The sequence below is a fragment of the Alligator mississippiensis genome, chromosome 4, assembly GCF_030867095.1.
Source record: "Alligator mississippiensis isolate rAllMis1 chromosome 4, rAllMis1, whole genome shotgun sequence".
NCBI classification, from domain to species: Eukaryota; Metazoa; Chordata; order Crocodylia; family Alligatoridae; genus Alligator; species Alligator mississippiensis.
Genome location: NC_081827.1, coordinates 31,443,799 through 31,464,841, shown reverse-complemented (window position 1 = coordinate 31,464,841; position 21,043 = coordinate 31,443,799). Strand labels below are relative to the sequence as shown.

Below are 21,043 nucleotides of genomic sequence, written 5' to 3'. Positions count from 1 at the left end.
TACAACTGTAGGTGCCTGACTTACAATTTATGTCTTTTAAGGTGAAACCTATACCTTGAATTACACCTGGATTTTCACAGATAACACCAAAAGTACTTGTGCAGTTTAATTATGCAGAAGAAACATCACTTTACTTTTGGACTGTATTATAGATATTTTGAAACATTTTAAATATTTTGAATGCCTGGATGTAACGTGCACGTCTATAGCCAAAATTGTGCTCTTTTAGGGTAAAGCCAAAGGGATTTACTTCTACCACATTGTAAACTTGTAATGTTTTTGTAAGTGAGAAATTAACACAAATTACTGATAGTTTCCCTGGCTTATACCTTACATGACTGTGGTATCAGAATCTGGTCCCTAATTTAAAATGTTTTTACTATTGTGTTTCAAACATTATTCTGTGCTTATGCTATTAAAATCAATAAAAGTCTTATTTTTCTATTACCGTTTGACTACTAAATATGCTCAATTTCATGCTTGAATGTTTTATCATTTAACAGTATCAACCACTCGCATATCTCTTTCTCTTGAATCAATGAAAATTTCAGAATTATTGCTGTAGTTAGAGAAATGAATAACAATGAGTCTATAAGACATGCTGATGAATATGAAGCTATTAATCATCTAGATCTATGATCAGTTAAGCATAGATGGTACACATTAAATGATTTTTACAGCTTGTACTCAAAGTCATAAGGCATACTTTACTATATTTTTAAAATGTTCCACATCTATATTTACCTTTTTTTTTTTTTTTTTTTTTAAAAAAGGGTATTAGTGTTAGTCTAGTGACCTAATGGAATGCATCTCTGGAAACAAGTGAAAGACCAGAAATCAAGGGTAGATTTACAGCTTTTGGTTTCTTATTTCTCAACTGTTTGGAACCTTTCTTTAGTGTACAGAACAGTCTGTACACGGATTTAGCAAACATAGCATGTCTAGCTCTTCTCGCACACTGCTTTCCTTCTATCTCATAGATTTCATAGACAATAGGGCTGGAAGGGACCTCGGAAGATCATCAAGTCCAGCCCCCTGCCCAAGGGGCAGGAAGTCAGCTGGAGTCATAGGATCCCAGCAAGATAAGCATCTAAATTTCTCTTGAAGTTGTTCAATGTAGGTGCTTGAGCCACCTCCGATGGCAGGCTATTCCAGACCTTGGGGGCTCAGACAGTAAAGAAATTCTTCCTGAAGTCCAGCCTGAAACGATCTTGCAGTAGTTTATAAGCATTCGACCTCGTCATCCCTTGGGGCACTCTGGTGAACAAACGTTCCCCCAGATACTGGTGGTCACCCCTGATAAACTTATAGGGGTGGCCATCAGATCACCCCTGAGCCTGCGCTTTTCCAGGCTAAAGAGCCCCATAGCTCTCAGCCTGTCGTCGTAACCCCAAATTTCTATTAACGTCAATTTGAATTTAACAGATTCTGGTTAACTACTTCTACAGTTGTGTGTGTTCATTTTATGTAAATAGTTAAGTGAAGAAATTCATTGGCTGGAATATTCAAGCACATGGCAATTTTAAGCAACAGTAGAGTGTATCCATGGAATACACATTAGATATTGGTGAATGACAGTACTGGCACTTGAAATGCAGTACTACACTCATCCAGAAAACAAACATTTGTAACTACATATCCAGTCAAACTAAACACAGTCAATATTGTAAATATCAATGACGTTTTCAGGCTTCATATCCTAACGAAGTACCATTCAGCTAGATTTTGAATACAGTGCAACATTTCTGGAAGAGCTTGAAATAAAATCAGAATTCCTTAGTACTGGCAGTAAGACAATAAAGGCCTTCTGGGGAGATAAAAAATTACAACATAATTAGGAAGCCACTAAATATGATATTCTTGAGACATAAGACTACCAGAATTAGAAGGTCTGATACCTTGTGACTTTTTGTGACCGTGCGCCACCAGAAAGAATGATTTTCTAGTTTTCTAAAGATGCAAGAAACACAGATTTTAACATGATGGGCTGCAAGATATAGATCCTTATAGTCCAGGAATGAACAATGGATCAGCCAGCACTAAAGACCACCTTATTTTTATAGGGAAATTCCATACTTCGGGAAAGGAAGAAACTGGAATCATTTATCTGCTTTTTGTAGATGCTCAGATGTTTGGAAAATCATAAATACAAGCAAACAGGTAGATAAGCAGGATACACACATGCGGGTTTAAGATACTATTTATCACATTTCACTACAGTTATAGGTATAGAGGGGTTGGGACACTGATTCATCATGCATCATTTTCAGTACTTCATCAGTACTCAGGACGACTGTGCATAACGCATTCAGATATAATACAAGAACTATTTACACCACGGTGAATCTGTAGTGTGCATGCTACAAGTGGCACAGGCAGCCTCTGTGTATGGCAGGCAACAGCTTGGAAAGGGACAGGCAGCACAGTGGCAGGTAGTGCAGGAAGCAAAAAGCGGAGCAGCAGATAGGGCAGAAAGCACAGGACAGAAAGAAGAAAAGTAGGTTGGGCAGTGGAAGGTAATCAGCGGCACTCGGGAAGGGTGCAGAGCTAATTTGTGACATGCCTGCCAAAAAGGTTGTCCCTCACTGATGCACATAATCAATACAGCATTAATAGGTGCTCAATATTAAGCTAAGTTTAAAAAAAAATTACACAGTTTAAAAGAAATCTGTTAGCTGCTATAACCATTTCCTAATGTAAATGTGATTTTTGAAATATGGAAGTTTTCTTCAGGAAAACAGATTTTGGAAAATAAGTAGTCAGGGAAATCTAAACAAGGAATTTTGTTTTCAACTGGTTCAACATTCATATCCAAATCCATGTGATCTGCCACAGTCTATATGGGACTGAAAGTTCAGGTGTTTCCCATTCTCATTGTCCTATATGGTCTTTTTATGACCAGGTTATGAAACACCTGGACACAGGAGGAGGGGTGGATGTCGTATACTTAGACTTCAGGAAGGCCTTCGATACAGTATCCCACCCCATACTGGTGAATAAGTTAAGAGGCTGTGACTTGGATGACTACACAGTCCAGTGGGTGGCGAATTGGCTAGAGGGTCGCACCCAGAGAGTCGTGGTGGATGGGTAGGTTTCGACTTGGAAGGATGTGGGCAGCGGGGTCCCGCAGGGTTCGGTCCTTGGACCGATACTCTTTAATGTCTTCATCAGCGACTTGGATGAGGGAGTCAAATGTACTCTGTCCAAGTTTGCAGATGACACAAAGCTATGGGGAGAAGTGGACACGCTGGAGGGCACAGAACAGCTGCAAGCAGACCTGGACAGGTTGGACAAGTGGGCAGAAAACAACAGAATGCAGTTCAACAAGGAGAAATGCAAAATGCTGCACCTAGGGAGGAAAAATGTCCAGCACACCTGCAGCCTAGGGAATGACCTGCTGGGTGGCACGGAAGTGGAAAGGGATCTTGGAGTCCTAGTGGACTCCAAGATGAACATGAGCCGGCAGTGTGACGAAGCCATCAGAAAAGCCAATGGCACTTTATCGTGCATCAGCAGATGCATGACGAATAGATCCAAGGAGTTGATACTTCCCCTCAATCGGGCACTGGTCAGACTGCAGCTGGAGTACTGCGTGCAATTCTGGGCGCTGCACTTCAAGAGGGATGCGGATAACCTGGAGAGGGTCCAGAGAAGAGCCACTCGTATGGTTAAGGGCCTGCAGACCAAGCCCTACGAGGAGAGACTAGAGAACCTGGACCTTTTCAGCCTCCACAAGAGAAGGTTGACAGGCGACCTTGTGGCTGCCTATAAGTTCATCACGGGGGCACAGAAGGGAATTGGTGAGGTTTTATTCATCAAGGCACCCCTGGGGGTTACAAGAAATAATGGCCACAAGCTAGCAGAGAGCAGATTTAGACTGGACATTAGGAAGAACTTCTTCACAGTTCGAGTGGCCAAGGTCTGGAACGGGCTCCCGAGGGAGGTGGTGCTCTCCCCTACCCTGGGGGTCTTCAAGAGGAGGTTCGATAAGCATCTAGCTGGGGTCATCTAGACCCAGCACTCTTTCCTGCCTACGCAGGGGGTCGGACTCGATAATCTATTGAGGTCCCTTCCGGCCCTAACATCTATGAATCTATATGGCTAGGCTCTCTGGGCAGATTTCTTTCCCAATGCTTCATTAGAATGACTAAGCCAAGTTAACTGCATCTTAAGTAGCAACTCAGTCACATGTTAATGCAGTTAATGGTGTGATAAAACAAGGAATAAGCTGCAAAGTGATCACATGAATTATGTATACTAAATTCATGGCTGGTTCCCATCATCGCTTAAATTGCACAGTGGCCAGTCATCAGCTGATTGGGGCTCCCAGCCTTGGGAGCCCTTGACTCCTATGCACTCCTGAGGCTGGCATTACCAATCAGCTGACTTCCACTCCTAGCCTTGGGGGCACATTAAAGTCTAGGCTCTTATGTGCCCCTGGAGGTGGAAGTTGAAATCACCTGCTGCTCCCAGCCACAGGGATGAATTGGAACCCTTGACTCTGCTGCACCCTGGAAGCTAGGAGTGGCAGCTGACTGGGCCCCCCAGCCTTCAGGATGCAGCTGGAGCCCTTGAGCATAGATAACCTGTTCTGCACTCCCAGCCTTCATAGAACAGTAGAGCCAAGGGCTTTGCTGCCCACCAAATGCTGGGAGCCCCAATCAGGTGATCTGTGGCAAAGGCTCTATCTACTGTGTCCTGGAGGCTGGGAGCCCTGATCAGCTACCACTCCCAGCTGTGGTGGTATACTGGAGCTGTTAACACTGCAGCGCCCCAGACACAGAGCTGCAGCTGATTGGGGCTCCCAGCCTTGAGGACACTGAGTCAAGGACTCTGGTGTGCCCCTGAGGCTTGGAGCAATAGTTAGCTGGCTTGCTTCCTACTTGCCAGTGCAGGCAGAGCCTGGGATCGTGATTCCAAGCTCCCCCTGCACCAGCAACATAGTGTTACAGGGATCTGATCACTGATCCACAATCACACTTCCTGCCATGCATGTATAGTCTGCCAGAAAGTGCAATTGTTGGGATCACTCATCAGATGCCCTGGCGCCTTTAATTTAATATTTGCCAAGGGCCTGTGATGCCTTAGAGGTACCCATCCCAGAGTTTAAAAAGCATCCAAATTACAACTCCCATGATCCACTGCACTCAGGCACATGTAAATTAATGTTAAAGGGCCAAAAGAGAAACCAATACTTTTTATCTGATATTGTCGTAACTGAAAATATCATAATGACGAAATTGCAAGTTCAACATTGAAACTTTTTATCCTGGTCTGGAATGAAAGCAAATAATGAAAAAGTGGATTTCCCCATTAAACCAAAAGACATTTTCAGTAAGTATTAAGAATGATAGATTTCCTTTGGCAAATATAAGAATTTAATATCAGAATTCAGAAAACCAAAATCACTCTGAAACTGACATTGGGTCTGTTGAAATACACCTACATTTAAGTGTCTTCCATGATTATCTTCAAGTACATTCTCAATGAAGATCCACTTCCACAATTAGCATCACCAGAGATTCCTATTCACATCTTAAACCCAATTTCAATTTCACTGAATTGAGCAATTAATTTTTGGGAATCTTTAGATAATTTGGATCTGTTCTATGACTTTACTTGGTAGTTTCGTTTTGCTTTTTACCTACCAACATTACTACCTGGGGTTGTCTTCTGTCCAGTACACTGACTGTTCTACTTTTCCTGACTATATTGTCCATATTTCACTGACTATATTTCCCCTTTGCAGTTTATGAAAATGTTATTTTGTCATCAGGGGTTTCTGACTTAGCCATGGATTATCATCAGGCATTGGAAATTATTTGGCAGTATTATTAGGAACTAAAGAAAAATGTTATACACTAAAAGAAGCCTATACAACATGTCTCTTGATCATTTGTAGGAAAAGAAAGAGGAAAAAGTTCTATTCTATGAATTTCACTCAGTTTCAGTAGAAAGTAAAAATGATATAAAAAGAAGGGAGGAGAAATCAAAATTGATATTTCTTTTGCTACATCTTATATGTATATAATTCTCTTTAGTCAGTGGTCTTAAACTGAGAGGAAAATACTAGTAAAGTATTGCAAGTCACACAAAATATTCACATTCTGAAAGAAGGTGGCCACTCAAACCTAATTCATATGTCTGGGTGAATTTTATTTTCTACAAACCATTAGACATAATAGGACTAAGTAAATCAAACTAGTAATAACTATAATCAGGGAAGACCCAGAAGAAAATAAAGAAGCAGAACTGGTTCAGAAAAAAATTAAAAAGACTTAGAAAAAATTCACAAAACATTACTGCATGAAGCTGGATTTATTGCTGACAGACCACTACTCACACTACTAACCACTGACACTATAAATAGTTTTTCAATATCCCACACAGCAGGAAATATGTTGGAAAAATTTCATGGCCAAGTTGCTGGGGCCTTACCCCTTGACTTCTCTTTCCCACCTACTCAAGATTCATTACCACTGTCAAACTAATAAGTTTGCATTGGTGTACTGCCATCAAAAAGAGAAGGTGTGGAAAGGGCTATATTCTGTTTAATATGACTTGTTTGTCCACAGTTGCAAACAAACATAAAAATGTAGAAAAGCAGTTACCCAATGAGAATCATTTTTTTTTTTTTTATTTTAGACATTTCTTTATACCTAGTGAGAAATGCATAACAAATAGCCGGTCCCTATAATTTAGTCAAAAATGTGGTATGGACAAAGTCCATCCTTTGTAGGCTTGAATATTAAAAGCAGTTCAAAAATCTTAATCATATTTCAATTTAATAAAAATCCCAAGACTGGACGCAGTACTCCAGCTGCAGCCTCACTAAGGCCAAGTACAGGGGGAGAATGACGTCCCGGGATTTGCTTGAGACGTCCTGGGATTTGCTTGCTCAAGCAAATCCCAGGACATCATTCTCCCACTGTGCTCAGCCTTGGTGAGGCCGCAGCTGGAGTACTGCATCCAGTTTTGGGCTCCACAATTTCTCAAGCAAATCCTGGGACGTCACTCTCCTGCTGTACTCGGCCTTGGTGAGGCCAAAGCTCGAGTACCGTGCCCAGTTTTGGGCTCCACAATTCAAAAAGGATGTAGAGAAGCTTGAGAGGGTGCAGATGAAAGCCACGTGCATGATCAGAGGTCAGGAAAACAGACCTTATGATGAAAGGCTGAGAGCCATGGGGCTATTCAGCCTGGAAAAGCGCAGGCTCAGGGGTGATCTGGTGGCCACCTATAAGTTTATCAGGGTGCTCATCAGGATCTGGGGGAACGTCAGTTCACCAGAGCCCCCCAAGAGATGACAAGATCAAACAGTCACAAACTTCACTGTGACCGATTCAGACTGGACATAAGAAAAAACTTCTTCACTGTCCAAGCCCCCAAACTTTGGAATAGACTGAGGCAGTTCAAGCACCCACTTTGCATGCCTTCAAGACACATTTGGATGCTTATATTGCTGGGGTCCTATGATCCCTGTGGGCTTCCTGCTGCTGGGGCAGGGGGCTGGACTCGATGATCCTCTGGGGTCCCTTCCAGCCCAAATATCTATGAAATCTATGAAACCCCAAAAATTTATCCTAAGCATATCCAACTTTTTGATCAGTAAGACCAGGCTAAAATCACATGAGAATAATTTCTATTACAGTAGAACCTGAATTCTTCACAGGATTAGTTTCCTTATGCCCCTTGAGAAAATGAAGGCTTGCAAACTAGCCAGGGGTATACATACAACTGCAGGAAACAGATCCACGGAACCACAGAGGTGTTCCAGATTTGCTATGGCTTTTCTTTTAAAGGGTGCTGCTTCTCTAATCAGTTGTGTAGGACCACTGATGAGCTCCACTGGAGTGGAGAAGCAGTCCCTGTGTGGTCCCTCTCTTTCTACTGCCACTTCTGACTGTAGCCCAATTTTACAGTGGGGTGGAGACTTAGAAGAATGAATTATAAATTGCAACTTTTACAGTCTTAGATGTTCAGCTAATGATTAAGTTTCATTTGTGTTATTTTTAGCATAACGCCCAAAAGTCTCAATCAGGATGGGATGTCATTATATTACACGCTGTATAAACATAGACATGCTCCTTGTTTTGAATGGATTACAATGTGAAGATAAAACTTAACAAACAAGTGTAACAAATTTGGAAGGAAAATTAATACAGAAGATGATGGTGATAAGTTATTGTTATATAGTCTAATTGTGATAAAATGTATACTTTTGAATCATTCATTTACCCTTTTTTTTTATTGTAGTTTTAATTTAGGAACAGCTGATCCCTCTTCCCCCAATTTAGGGAAAGTGACCATTGCTTTCTTGTTCATCTAAAAAGATAATTCCATAGTAATGATCTTCATTCTGCTATATCTACCATCATTCAATCTTTTTTTTTTTTAAAGAAAACCCCTAAACATGAATCAGATAGCAATATATGATCCACCACTTCTTCAGCTGGTAATGGAACTCATGACATTTTTCATAATCCTATTCCCTTGAGCTGGGTGGCCTCTATATTCATACATTCTTTCTGCTGCCATTCAAAAGGAGATCTATGCATATGCCAGGTGCAAGAGGGCGTTAAAAGCAGTTACGGGACATGTTTCCTGACATCCCTGTGGCATGGCCCTAAAAAAATGTCTGTAATACCTAGGTCTCTGTGTGGTTAGTCTCTCTCTCAACAAGGTCTGTTTGACAGTTCTTACCAAAAGGCAACTGCATTAAAACTAAAAAGTAACACTATGAAGAAAAAAAGATGCCCCTGTAAACTGTATATAAGAATTAGAGGAATAAAGTGCAGCTAAATTTTTAAACCCAAAGCTCAAAGACAGAACAATCATTTTATTCCCACAGGGGGAAATTGACATACCATATAACACTAGAGTCAGTATCGCATGGATGAATTTGCAGCTACATGTCAGGAACTATTAGTGATAAAGGGAAAAAAAGAACCCTTTATATGACACTACTGGACAGCAAGGAGAGTGTGACAGGGAAGAGGGCAGGGAGGAAATCAAACTCGTATTTTTTCACCACTACTTTCTTAATTACTTCAGGGATTGGATCACACATTTAATCTGACATAGGTAGCTAACCAAGGCCTAGTGCTATAGAGATCAATGATTTTCACCTCAAATTAAGAAGTCTAACCTTCAGTAGCAGTGTTATCACATGCAAAATAAAGTGTGAACAGTCTATGACAATTCAAGTTCTGCCTACAAGTTAGCAGACTTCAAATACCTTACTAAAATATTTTTTTTCTGTTAATCTTCCATTTTTATACAATTGAGAGCATGATATTTAAATTGGGGGAAGAGGTAGAGGGGAGCAGGGAGAAGCCACTAGGCTTCCAGGCTACCTGGGTCACAGACTCCTTCTATTAGTGAAGCATAGATTTGTAAGAAAAGATGAAGAATTTTTTTGACGCTGATATATAATAGATTATGTTCTTGGTTTTGTTTTTCCTCAGGATAAATGAAAGGTTGGATGAATGAGCTCAGAAGTAGAAAATGGAATAGACTGTGCTTGCATGCAAATTAGTTCAGTTCAGTAGAAAAATATAAACAAGTCAAATTTAGTCTAAATGGCTATGAATCTGTTAATAGGACAACAAGGAAATATTTACATTCTTCCAATGGGAAGTATGGAGGTACAAAATTGTAGTTAGAATTAATGTTTGAAACAGAACTTGAACATTTTGCGGATTTTTTACATACATCTTAAATAGCTTGACCTATAAACTCCCAGAACATTTCTGTACTTGAACAAAACTTGAACATTTAAAAAGAATAAATCCCAAGCATACAAAAACAGCCAAAATGGACGGAAAGCAAATGCTCTAGTAAAACTTCAAAATTGTTACTTGCTAAACAATGGGACAGCCATTGGTATCAGAAGAGCAAAGCTATGATGCTGCTTCCACATGCAGTCTGAGAATGTCTTACTTTTCCCTGAGAAGAATGACTGTATAAAGCTTTCTGAGTGTGCTCTGTGATCATTCAAGGGCTGAACATGATTCCGGATGAGAACATTTTTCTTTACATTAGAAATGACGAGAACACTTTTTTCCCCTAAGTATGAGGTACGAACCCTTATCCTCAAGAACATAAGCCATTAACTATGTTCACAAGACATGGAAAAGTCTCTCCTGGGGCCTTTCCTTAGGTGTTCCATGATTTTTATTTATGTTTCTAAACTATTTCTAAATGGTGCAAGAAATAGCACATGACTTCTAGTTTAGGGTCCGGTATATGTAGCTTTAAAAATAGAGTTTCTGAAATGTAATGTGTGTCAACAACAATTTAAAAGATTCTTAAATTATGGAATCTGTTATATCACTATGCATGACACACAGTCAAGCTCACAGAAGAACGTAGGTGAATTGATCTTTTTTTGTTCTCATCAATACTGATATTAAAGAAAAAATACAAAAGGCTGTCATATTTCAAAATTACTAATTACTACCGTTTACCTTTAAGTCATCCTTCCTCCATCTGGTGAGGCATATAATAAAGATCCTCACTGGAGTTAGGAAGGACAGATTACTAATAGGAAAAAGTGTTTTATCATTGTTGATGGCCCTAAAAGACTCCAACTCCTTCTCAAATCAGTTTCATGAACTTTCTTACAGTCACTAAAATGCCCAGAACATTTTATCCACACAATTGATGAATTTTAGGAATAAGAAATTGTGTCTCAAACTCTCAGAAGTTGTCTTGTTGAAAGGACTTGATCACGACAGAACAATTTTATTTAAGGTGAGTTCAATAACTAAAACCTTGAATTTCTCAAGTCAGACTGATCCTCAAAAGTGTTCTCAGTAATCACCTTAATGGTGCAATTAAGTACAGTAAAAGCTTTGTTATCCGGCACTTTACCATCCAGAATGCTCTATTAACCAGCATCTGTCCCACCGTGGCACTTGCGCTTTTGCCACTGTGAGCCGACTCCCACTTCTTCCTTGTGGACCACGGCCTGGGGCAAAGCAGCCTGCACAGGGCCCCCCTCCCTTTCTCCCGACACACTGATGCCAGGGAGTGAAAGCCCTGGAGCACTGGACGTGGCAGGAGGGGCCGGCCTGAACAGTCAAAGACGCCTCCAACCCGCCAGGCTGGAGATAAGTATAACTTTCAGATAACCAGCATATATGATTAACCAGCACCCCCCATTTCCCATTAAGGCCAGATAACGGAGCTTTTACTGTATATTTGATTTTTAGTGGTAAGTTCTTTCTTTTTGCCTACTATGCAAAATCCAAAGGAAAATACATTTTAAAAGCACATGGTTTTTATGAACAAAATTATTCAGAGAATGTACAGTACATCATGTTTTATGTAATAAAAAAAATAGCTAAATCCTAGCATTTCAGACATAATGGAACTTCCAGCCAAATTAAACATAATTTTTAAATGGAGTATCTTTCAAAGCTTAAAACTAACATACATATGGAGCTAATATTTTCGATACATTTAGTGGGTCTAGGAGCAATTTTTAATTTGCATTTGCAAACACCAAACAAAATATGCAATTCTTACAGGCTAGGGACAGAAATTACACACAAACTGGTATAAGTGATTGGAAACTGGTTCAAATCTGTAACACAGCAGAAGTTCAGTGCACATATACTGCTTTCAAAATGGTCAAAACCAGTTTAAGATAAACTTGGATGGATGTCGTATCAGACTTAATTGATTTAAGTTAAATCAGTTTATTGAACTTCTGTCCCAGATCCCCTCCAGATTTCAAGTTAACTCACAGGCCCCAACATCCCAGGATGCTTCACGCCTCCCCCGCAAGCCCCCCTTGCAGGGTGGTGGGTTAGCCTTGGTCTACGCTGTCTGCTCCAGTTGAGCAGGGAGGTGTGTTCTAGCGTCTCCCAGCTTGTGGCCTGGGCCACTGCAAACATGTGGCTGCACTTCCAGATTCAAAAGTGAATATCTGTTCACTTGCTTACAGGTTTCATCTACGCAGCTTAGACTAACCTGTGAAGACTAAACAGCTTCAGCCTCAGATTTTTTGACTGTCTGTACTTAGGCACAATATCCAAATTGACCATGCACGCATCAGTTCTTACCCCGTCACATTTTATTGGCAGAAGTGAAATCAAAAGAAAGTCAAGTGCACGTGGTACATTTAGCAGGGGTTTAGGTTGTAGCCGTGTTGGTCTAAGGACAAAAGGCAGACAAGGTTCCTTGGGTGAATTTGATATCTTTTATTAAACCAACCCAAATAGTTGGAGAATATTTATTAAGCAAGCTTTTGGGTTCAAAAACCCTTTGTCAGGCTAAGGAAGTTTCAGCAGTTGGTGTGTGCTCTTCCTGGATGGAATGAAAAGTAAACAAGCCAGGGGCTAGGCTGGGCTGGGGTACATTTAATAGCACAGGAGATGCATATATTTTCTAGATGTGGACCATGATGTTGCAATGATTCTGACTTAACATTATTTAAATTATTGGACTACTTCAGCAAGAAAAAAATAAGCCCAAATCAAGTATTTACAGGATCTGGAGTCTGGAGCAGGGTTGGTATTCAGCCGTGATCAAATAACTAAGAATGTCTGCTAATGAACTCATTTCCATTTCCCTCCTAGATTTATACTAAAATATTTCCATACAAAACCAAGGCTTCCTCTTTTACTTTTTCTTTTATGCATTTCACATTCAAAAACTTATTTACTTTGCTATCATAATACTTTATTCTATAAAAATGTTTTTTGCTCCTATAAAATTTTTCCATAGGAAGAGAACACAATTTTTGTGACGCATTCTATATCAGAAGATTTGCTTGACTACATTTAGACACTGAATAATTTCCCCCAATAATAACTGCAAATAAAATTCTCCATTGCTCAATAAAACTGTGTTCTTTATTTGATTTCTACTTGCCTTCATTGCCTTATGTTTAGTTCAGTTTTCCACAATATATTTGTTTATAATAATTTCTATTCCACCCACAGTATCAACGCATTAAATTTATTCTACAATTCAGAAATACAATCAATACTATCATTTCAACGTTTATCCTTTTTTCATTTACTCAATAGACAGTTCTCTTCTCTTCTTTTCTCTAAACTTTTCCCCATTCTCTTTGGCTGCTTATTTTCTTCAGTAGTACAACTAAGTGTCAATGATTTTTTAGGTTTTAACAGTTCAAACCATCAACCCAGACAGCCTGTCTCTAAACTGCAGCATACTAAACTCCTAGACAATGGCACAGAAATCATTCTATTTGTAGGTACATCATGAGATACAAGAGTGACCCTTTGGCAAGTTTCGTAAATCTACTCTTACACAGACAAATTAACAGACAAAATCTACTTTTACCGGTACATAAGATTGCAGTAGGACATATTCCATCCCCTACAAAACTTAGAAGAAAAGAAATAAGGAGTTAAGATGACAGACTTGTACCTTACTTTTCACATTCACAATGCCTTCAAAACTACTGCTGACACACAAAGTTTGTGAACATAATATATGCATCAACAGTTGTGATGATGCCATTCCAGGGGATGCATCTACACTTGTGCATTACTGTGGAGGAAACTAATTAGCTCCATAGTGAAGTATCACAGTATACACATGTGCTGGTATCATGGCAAAATAAACTAACTCTGATGTAAGATAATTCCTGGCTGCTACCTAGCCGCATAGCCAGCTCCACCTCCTCCCAACACCACCACCGGGGCTGCACCCCTGTGCCCTCTGCCAGCCCTGGCCTGCTCCACCTCAGCTCAAATTGCTGCTGCCCTGGGCACAGGTGTAGACACTGTGCCTAGGAACAGTTTACTTTGGCCCAAACTGCACCTAAGTTTATTGTGTCACCTTAATTTCACATGCAGATGCATCCAGTAGGTGCATCCACACATGCAGGCACACGCACTTGTAGCAGCTCAACTGAGAGGCACAAATTTGTGCCAGGATTTTTGCCTTAGCACATGTGCCTGAACATGCACTTTGTTGTGGGACAAGTTATGCCACATGGGGTAAACTGACCCTGTCCAGCTCCTCCTAGATCTGCAGCCAGGGGAAGCTGGAGGTATAAAAGCTGTATAAAAAGCTGCCCTGGCAAGCAACTCAGAGCTACTTGCTCTCAGGAGCTTTTGAGGCCTGGGGTATCTGGGGACACTTGCCCCTTGTGCCAGCTAGACTGCTGAAGCATCCCTAACCTAAAGTTGCCTTCACCCTCTACCCACTACAGCAGTCTGGCAGTGGGAGCTGCTGCCTGGCTATGACCAGCTGTCACCTGTGACAGCATGCATACACCTGGCTACACACCTGCCAGACCTGGACAGGAACTGCACAGCTACCTGGGCTGTGTCATGGGCACTGTAGCAAAGCTGCCTGCACCTCTAGGCCAGTTGCAGGTGGGGAATGGCTGCAGTGTTGGCCTTTGTACAGCACTGCTACCATGTGGCATCTGGGCAGCTATTTCCTGGAAGATGTTCTCAGTGTTGTGGCCTGCTCTGAATAGTCAAAGCATGTCCTCCTGGCCCTAAATGACCAGGAGGTCAGCCACCTCACCTGCCCTCCATCTGGGTCATGGGTGCCAGTCCTGAGCAGAATCCTCTGCCTGAGTCCTGCCACTTCCCTCGCTAGCAGGAATCCTGGTGCTCCCCATTTTAAAAATGCAAATTCTCTGATAAAAAATGCCAAATTCTCTCTTTAAAATACCCACAAATCCATGTTCTTCCACAATTAAAACAAAAGGCCACTATATAGAGAGGGGAAGAGACTGATCAATTGGGCAATTGGTTTTATTGATATATTTACAATTTTAAAGCAATTTGAAAGCCTACCAGTGTCTCTATCATCATCATAAAATAAATTCTAAATATCTATATGCTTTTGGTTTACTTATCATACAAAAAAGAGAGCTCCCCCTGGCCCCTTCACTAACCAGGATGTGGGGACAGCTGCCCCTGCAGCCACAGCTCCTGCCAGCAGCGCTCATCCTGTCTGACAGTTGGGCATGCTGGTTGTGTGATGGGGGGGGAGGGGGGGTGTGAGGTTTGTGGGAGTGGGATGGAAAGGGGTATGGGTGAGTGAGGTAGGATGTGGGGTGCGTGTAAGAGTGCTGTGGGGTGTGTGGGAGGATGTGAAGAATATGAGGAATGTGGGGAGATATGGGAGTGCATGAGATGTGGGGGGGGGGGGGGTCTGAGAGGGAGCTGCCAAATCCTTCCCACCCTGTGTGGCGCACAGCCCCTGGCACTGGCAGCAGCTAGCTGGGTTGTCAGGGCGGTCATGGCCTGCTTGCAGGCACAGCCCTGCGGCTGCACATCACCACCTGACCATGATGGAGAATGGGCCGGGCCCAGCCCAGCCCAGCCCAGCCCATCTTACTAGCACGTGCCTTTGGACAAGAGCCATAAGTAGTGGCAATACCAGTCCTGGTCCTATCCAAAGGCATGCTAGCAGGGCGGGACAGGGTGGGTCAGGTTGGGCCAGGCCCATTCTCCATGCACAGACTATGGATGAGGCAGTGCTGTAGCGGGCAAAGCCTGACTGCTGCTGCCAGCACCGGGGGCTGTGCACTACAGGGATGGTGGGGCAGACTTGCGGTGGCCCCTCCTCAAAGCCCTCCATAAACCCTACATATCCCACATCCCCTTGCCACTCCTCCACCCACCCCTCTAAATCTCTGCTTACCTGGGACAGCGCCTGGGGCCAGGTCATGCTGCAGCCTTGTCCCACTTCTGCTTGCCCTACACACTTAGGTAGCATGCTAGGGTAGCAGAAGCACCACAGAGATGTTCTGGCTGGATGCCAGAGCGTCTCTGGAGGACCCAGCCCTGGCTTGCCTCAGGGCATGCTACAGAACTGTGCCCTGTTCCGCTTTTTTTTTTTTTTTTGGGGGGGGGGGGTTGTTTTTTGTTTTGTTATATATACACACACCTGAAATCCAGGTATCAAATTTTGAGCCCATGCTGCAAATATGCAGCATGGGGAACATTTTTTTCACTCTCAGTATGCCTCTTGTGGCATCTCAAACTGATTTGAGATGCCACAACAGACACGTGCACACTCATCTGGATGCACCAAGTGAGGTTTTGTTTTTAAGTAATCTCAAATAAGGGTTTAAAACTCTTAAAGATGCAAATAGTTTTAGATTCATGGTAAATAAGTTAATACGTCAGCAAAGAAATAAATTACTGACACAAACCCACTCACGCAGTCCCCCTAGAGCTCTGAATTTCTTCCCACTGTCCTGCTGCCTATTCCAAAGATAACAACTTATCCCTGAACGCCTCAGCTCCTTTGCCCTTTACTGAATCTCACAGCTGCAGCAGAGGTATCCTCTACCAGCCGCACCTGGCTTCTCCTTGGGTTGTGAAAGAATGCTTAGGTCTCTCCTTCTGTAGAATGAGTTAGCCTGGAATATCATTTACCTAGAGATAGCTCTTCACCACAGGCAATATGGTCAGTAAGGAGACAAAATAACAAAAGGATTTATTATATAGAAGAAAATAATATGAAAAACATTGGCCATAAATTTGGAGAGAACAAAAAAACAAGATAAAACTTTCTTACCTCTCATCTGGCTATAACCTAGCACCCCTGAGAGTCCTGCCAGCATTTCCAAAGATCAGTCTTGTTGCTGATCCTGCCAGTCCTTACTGCTGGTAACCTGGAATGTCCCAAAGCCTGGGAAGCAAAGGCCCTCTGCATAGTTTTCTACATCCCCAGAATCCTCTAGAAATTTGTTTCCTGCCAGGAGCAGCTAAAATTCCTCTAGCTAATGGTACATTACTTTTGGTGGCCTTAGCTATTATGGGGTTGCTTTTACCATTACAGGCAGATAATACCTTGGGTACCCATCTCAACAGTAGCCCCCTTCTGCCTCTGGTTATGAATGCCAATTGTCTTTGCTTTAATAACAAAATGGTAGAAATACATAGCAGTTATAGGTACACTTACTCTCTTTTCCTCAAGCATCCATTCCTCAGTTCCTTTGAATTTGGTAATGGTTTAATCAAAGACAGATGGCATAAAAATCCATTACAGTGGTAAAATCAACATAAATGAATGCACCCTAACACTGGTTTTCCAACAAGAACACACATGACATATCATGTGAAATAGATGTAAGAAAATATTTGCGCCATTCCACGAATCCCCAACATTTAGTGGGCTTTGTAAGGTCAACAATGAAGTGTAAATGCACATCTTTCATACTTAAGATGAAAGCCTCCTGAGCTTGCCAATGTAGATTATTAAGAGTGAGATGGATGTATACCTACCAATCTCAATTTCTTTTTAGATGATATCCTTGACAGTTCACCAAACATTAATTTATTTTGTGAGGAGGAACAATCCGCAAGGCTGAGAGCTATGGCTTCCTAAATTTTAATCTTGGCTTTGACATTCCTATCAGACTTTCAGCAAAATCACTTAACCTCTCTACTTCAGGCCTCCTATGTGTAATACTTCCCGTTCCCTGCACAATCTTATAGGATTGAACAATATTTTGAAAATATAGAGTCTTAGAGTGAGAACATTATTGGATTTTCAACCATACCAACCCCCCACCCCAAAACTCCTCTTTCCCCATAAATAAAATTTTAATAGGGTGATAGCTTAGCTAGTGCATACGGATCTGCAAAAATATTAGAGGAACTTATGAGTACATTTTATGGAAGGGTTCACAAAAAGACACAAAAAGAGTAAAAAGAAAATAAAGTATTAAGCAGATTAGATATTTACTGAGTACTGGATAGGGCATAGCTTGGTAGAGCAAAAATATTGTCTTAAAACAATAAATACAACAAAAATATTTAGTTGACTTATTTCCAGTAGATCTGGTAGGAGTAGGTCTTAATGAATTCTATGAATGAAGAAAGGGAAATTTACCAGTGAACCAGTGCAGAAAGATCACCTGCTGTGGATGGATTCCAACTAAGGATTTACAGAGACAGCATTTACCATATTTCATTCTGTCTCATGCATGTAACCAACTTACACAAGCTGAAGCAGAAGGCCATTATCCTCTTTTTTCTCAAATTCCTTATGTATAATTTGAACTGAGGAACGTAAAAGAAACAAGTCATATTTTAACTCCAGCTATTCCCAGGCACAACACTGAAAGAGCAGGAAAGGGCAATGTACCTATACAATCAGGTGTGACCAGGTTATTTGTATTTTAACATTGTTAAGCAAAACCCTGAGGAAGGGTGCGTGTGCCTGAAAGGTTGAAGAAAAAGATTTTTTCTTTGTGATTTCTTAGTTGGTCTAATAAAAGGTATTATTTCTGAACCAAGAGTTCTAGACAGCAATTCCCAATTTGTGGTATGGGTAGGACCAGTGGTACACAGACAATATGTCAGTGGTACACGTTAACAGATTTATTATAATTACTCTACATGGCAAAAATTTGCTGGTGGTACTTAAGGTTGAACTGAAAAATTTGCTGGTGGTACTTAAGGTTGTGTCATTTTAAATTGGTGGTGCACAATCTGTAAGTTTGGGAACCGCTGTTCTAGAGCTTTGCATTTATCTTAGTCTTAGACTAACATGACTACCAGAATAGATCCCTGAAACATGCAAAGCTCTAGCATTTTCCTTATACTGTAAAAATTATCCTAGTTTAAAACTGTTCAACATATATTATTACACTAATGTTATTCACTTTCCACCTAAAGATATATTTCATTGAAGATGTTTTTCTAAGGTCAATTTAAGAACAAAGTAATTTATTAAAGGCCTAGTTCCCTATGCAAAGTTTGTATAATGCTGAAATATAAATGGGTATCAGAAAAAGTATAAATCTTCACATTACATAAACTATTAAATTAAGGGCATATCAATTAATAAAATTAGAAAAATTTAAAGACTGCCCCTTAATCTACCATACTACAAATATATTACTCTGATAACACCGTATCACCCTACATGCAGGAAAGTTTATTTAAGACATTTTAAATAACACGTCTCAAGTATGCTGTTTTTGTAGATAGAAAAAAATGCAAGATGTGCCAGCTTGATAAAATTAGGAGCTGAGTTTTTATAAAATGTTCCATATATGCACTGTAGAGTATCTTCATTTGATTTCAAAGCAGTTTAGAAATATTATCTGTTCCTTATACAATAGTACTCTATGCACTAGCCATCCTTTCTCTATTTTACCAAAAAAAAATTAAGTAGATATTCTCATTATCTATAATAAATGCCTAATAATTTTTATTAGTAGTAGTAATAGTAATCTGATCATATTCACTACCATAGTGAAAAAGTCCAATGCAGATAACAATGTAATTTTATCTAGTCATGGTCTTAAACCAAAAGCCAAAATATCACACTATAAATTAAACATTTTGTCTATGAATTGTAATAGCATTTTATTGATTTTTAATACAACTGATATTGATTTCATAAGTGATTAAATCACATACATCCTTAGTACTTCATAATTTAATTTTATATGATGAACAACTTAAAACTATCTAGAAAATAATAGGAGCTCCAAACTCTTCTGAATTATGTATTCATATAACCCACTTTAATGGCATCAGAAGAAATTAAACTACAAATAAAAATGTTGCAATGATTTTGTGAAGGATCAAACACATGTAGAAAAAACTTACTCAATAGTAAAATAACTTCATTTTTTATTTGCATAGATGCCTGATTTATCAGGTGTCCAGAGGGCATGAAAAAGTGCTATAGACTGTGGTGAGAGGAAACAGCATAAATAGGTACATGGGAGAGGGTGCTGCTCCTGCTAGCAAAATACAGGTGAAAGGAAAGACTGCCCAGCACTTAAAGTTTTATTTTCAGAAACTTTAGAAATTGACATAGCCTGATAAAATTGGGAAGCAATACATGTTTACCACTTGGGGGAGGCAGCTACCCAGCATTAATTTACTGTTGAAGTGGGGCAGCTTCAATTAAGACTGTCCCCATTAAATAGATAATTTTGTGAAGAAAGGCAGGACTGATTTGTTAATTTCATACTTGCTTTGAAGGGGTAGCATATATGGTATTCAAGTGTCTGGGCAACATTAATTAAGGAAGTAGAGTTCAGCCAGCATTTGGTGGAGGTCTTTGGACCCAAGCAGCAGAAGTACTCAGCTAGCATTACATTTTTTGGAGATTTTGAGCATGGCTTGTGAGAAAGCAGTACATTTCAGCCTTTTTAATGTTTTGAAGCTGTTGCAGCATGAGTATTTTCTGTTATTATTTTGTTATTCTGTTATTTTGTTATTCTGTTATTATTTTCTGTTGACAGAAAATAAGCCAAAACAATAATTAGCCTACACTATTTTTGTGAAATATGTGAGACAAGAAGTATAGTTGTCTGGGTTTCACAAATGTAACCTTATAATCAGGTAAATTTTTCAGTCCTGTGCACTAATGTAAATTAATTTCCAAATAGCCATGGAGTCCTTTGTCACAAATTATGTGCATCTTACAATCCACTCTCCATTTGTCTACCATTCCCATCCCCCACACAATCTTTCCAACAGTACACCTCGCTCTCTTGTGTTAACACTTCAAATCATCTAAAAAAAGAACATAAACTTATGAGATGTAAACTGTACCAATAAAGCAGTCCTATAACTATATTCTATGTCAGCGTTTCCTAATCTTTTTCGCTCCATGGCACACTTACCTAAATAAAAAAGCACCATGGCACACCAGACGTTGAGCAAGGGGAGGTGCGGGGGGAGGGGGGGGCGCATGGACAGCCGGACACTGACCGGGGTGGTGGGTGGGCGGCCAGCCACAGCCACACACCGACTGGGGGGGCGTGGTGAGCTAGACGGCATTTTGGGCTGGACCCATGCCCCCTGCCTGGCTGAAGCCATGCTCCTCATCTGTCTGTGTCCACAGCAGCAGCGGGTGGGGGGCATGGCTCCAGCTCCAAATGCTGTGGCCACCTGGACATGCCTGATGGCACAGCAGTGTGCTGTGGCACACTGGTTGGGAAACACTGTTCTATGTTATGCCTCTCCCTGCTCCATACCCAATACAGTGCTCAATTTAAGTTGTAAGCTTATTGCAGAGATTGGAGCTTACATTTTAAGATGAAAGTACGTCCCTACCCTAT

The 21,043-nt window shown here is 40.7% G+C and overlaps 1 protein-coding gene across 3 annotated transcripts in view; it reads right to left on the bottom strand.

The window, feature by feature from the left end:
• The window catches only part of TBC1D22A (TBC1 domain family member 22A), a 432,230-nt gene that overhangs the window by 67,762 nt on the left and 343,425 nt on the right, over positions 1 to 21,043 (bottom strand). The gene's annotated exons all lie outside the window — the stretch shown is intronic.